Source organism: Atta cephalotes (genome assembly GCF_000143395.1).
Source record: "Atta cephalotes unplaced genomic scaffold scaffold00023, whole genome shotgun sequence".
Taxonomy (NCBI): domain Eukaryota; kingdom Metazoa; phylum Arthropoda; class Insecta; order Hymenoptera; family Formicidae; genus Atta; species Atta cephalotes.
Genome location: NW_012130087.1, coordinates 4,021,279 through 4,024,847, shown reverse-complemented (window position 1 = coordinate 4,024,847; position 3,569 = coordinate 4,021,279).

The following is a 3,569-nucleotide window of genomic DNA, read 5'->3' as shown; positions in this document are numbered from 1 at the left end:
AATATATATATATGTATGCCTTATATATAATCGTTTATATTTCTTTATTGCTATTAAGATAGAAGCATTTAGGTATACTCAATCGAAAGTTCACCCAATTATTGAGTGGTGCGAGGATTAATTGAGATCTCGCGGATAAAATTGCTTGGAGGATCTCCTGCGAACTCCCAAAGGTCAACAAGGAAAGAAAAACGGAACTCCTAGCAATTCACGTCGAGCTTAATTCGAGTACGTGGTGGCCGCGAATGAAAATTGCCGTATTAGAGAATCTATGGAAGATAATTGCATTTAAAAATACGACCAAAGAAACTTTATAAATTAATCACAATAGCTCAACTATTTTTTTAATCATTTGTCATACAAGAAATTGCCAAAAAATATAAATTAATATTGTAAATCCGTTTTTAGAGAAATAAAATGTATTAATAATTTTTAACTTGTTGCTAAAAAAATATTGCACAAAATTTATAGAAAATTCTAAAGCTCATATTCAAAACATGTTTATAACGTTGTTAGCGCGTATCATTAGCATGTAATTTACATTACATATATTGTAAAACTTCTAGATACATTGTAGAATTTCAGAAATAAAAGATATCGATAAACAAACAGATATCGATAAAAGCGCTTGAATATAGATACAGATTGAAATGTTCTTTTCACGCTTGCGGTTTTAACATTCAATATAATCAATGTGAGTTTCTTTATAGAAATGTAATGGATACATAGCTTGCTTTACTTCCTGATTTCTCGCATCATGCTAGCTGCATATCGATGTAATTTAAAGTACTAATGACTTAAATTTGGAGGTAAAAATTTAGTGTACGTAATGCTACGTTTCAATCCTCGAATTACAGAATTTATTTACTATAAAAAATAATTAATATCATTAATATCATAGATACAAAATTATTTTTATATATATTTTATATAACATTTACAATAATTTACATTGAAATTAATTTACAATTAATTTCAACGTCCCATGTAATTTAATTTTGACAGATTCCTTTTCTACTAGAATTTTGAGTCCAAAGATCGTCTTCAAGAAATACTAGTCGTTTTATTATAATAATCAATGTGAAAGGTTTTTGTTTAAAAAATCATTATAGATACAGTCCTCTTTTTGTATACCTCGTTGCATACAAATGCAATCTAAAACACTAGCGGTATTATAAAGTCAGATGGAGTATTAAGTGAAGTGTTATCGTCTTTCTATACATCGAGATGACATATAGGCATGTTCGTTAACGGATTAAAAACGTTTCGAAGGAGAGATCAACGAAATTTATCGCAATCGGTAACGACAAGTAACGATCATCATACGCTAGTTATTTCATTATTTCTAAGTTGAAAGTAACAGAAATAAGTAAATTTAAAGTCTATAAATTGTATTCCAACCATCTTACAGGCGCATAAACGTCTGCACGGTTATTTATGATCGCCACGCATTACGAATTTTATATTTTCACGCCAGTTATAACGTCCGATTCATATATCGCGCGAACATGGAAGAATAATTGACGCACGTACAATGTTAAAATGTTACACGTTACCAAGAGAACGTTTTTTAACTCATATTTATCGACAAAATTCTGAATTAAAATTCCAATCGAAGATTTTTATATTCTTAGGAATAATATATTAATACTTTCAATATGTGTCAAATTAGATAAAATTAGATAAAAATTACAAATACAATTGCGATAAAAATTGCAATAAAAATTAAAAATGATAACATTTCTCACATTTTAATTCAAAGAATGCTTCCAAAAATGGAACATACATTATTATATTTGGCTTAAAAAATTATTCTATATTGAATTGAATCAATATTTTCTAAAGTTTTCAAAGCTATGGAAAAAAATAGATGTTATGTAACACCAATCTAAACTTATTTTTAAAATGTCAAAATAATAGAATTGTGTGTAGTCTTGTCGACGAAAAAACTCTGTTTCTGCGCCGCGGCTATTTTTTTTATCAAACTCGAGGCTACAAATTGACGGACATTCCTGGCGCCAGTGTGTAAAATTAGCGAACGTCGAGAATCGCATTCGGGATTTATTTTTTCGTAACATCCACAGTCGACTGTTGCTGGATTTATTCTCGCTTATTGGCCGCCACCCAGATCTCGCAGTCCATTCTTCTGTTGCCGCTTCTGTTGCTTGTTAAAAAGTGCGACGCGACGTAGAAAAAATGTACCGTAAATTAGAGCCATTTTTGTGACTGCAGTATTCCAATAATGATATTTGAGAAAACAAATCCGGATTTAAAGCGCGATAAAAGCAATTTCGTATTAAATATAGAAAGCAAACATGACAATGTTTTCATTATAAGCTGATTATGAGTTCGATGCATTAAAATTTTTACTAAAATTTAACACACATTTTCTCACATTCTCTTGAATTTTTTGCTGTATAAATCTTCATAAATTTTATCACCTCATCTACTTTTCTGCAACATTTTTCACAAATCAGTCTCTAAAATCCTAAAAATATTCAAAGTTAATTCTCTCCGTGAAAATGTCTCTAAAATTTTATTATATAAATCTTATTAAAAGACACAGTAGTATTTTTGATATTAAAAAATAATAGCTACTCTTTTATTCAGTTAATAAATATTTAACAGATAGATTTACCTAATTCTTGATTCTTTTTCATTTCATTTCATTTATTTTTTATGTATATTAAATTATTTTTAATAATTATTTTTGTATAAAATATTATTATTTTTAAATAGAGGAAAATTATTATTTTTATTAGATAATAAATTCTATTCTACAATATTTCTAAAGTTTCATAAGTTGGATTTTATTCTGCAGTTCTTTAATTTATTTTATTCAAATGTTTGTCTTTACTTTCGCGTGCAACGTGTGTATAATAAGGTAATTTTACGGTAAATGCTAAAAAAAGCAAATATTTCCCAAAGAAAATCATTCCTTTTTTAACCCGAGAAAGTTTTCTGCGGGACACGTATAATAAATGCAATCGAGAAACTAATTTCTCGAAAATTGTAAAGCTCTTCAGAAGTAAAACTTTCGCACAACTGCATGTAAAAGCAAGAAGTTAACGACATTGTTGTAGACACGATAGGAATTTAACACAGTGCATGGCATGCTTAAATGATGTTGCTGTTTGATAAATGAAATCTGTAATTTTGTAAATTATGGTCGAAATAAATATGCAAACTCTTAATGGAAACAATACTGTATTTAAAATGATAAACGATATTATTGTAAATATTTCAAACGAGTTTACTTAAAATTTCAATTATTGCAATATTAAAATCGATTCTATTATAATTTTGATTAAAAAAACTTACATAAATAATAAAGAGTATACTCTTAATTATTTATGTTTGTATCATTAAGCCACACAACACATAACACACACACACACACACACACACACACACATACACACACACACACACACACACACACACACACACACACACACACACACACACTACTTAACTTTAATTTAAATTTAAATTATATANANANATATATATACAACAACTAGTAGTATATATATATAATAATATTATTATATATATATATATATATA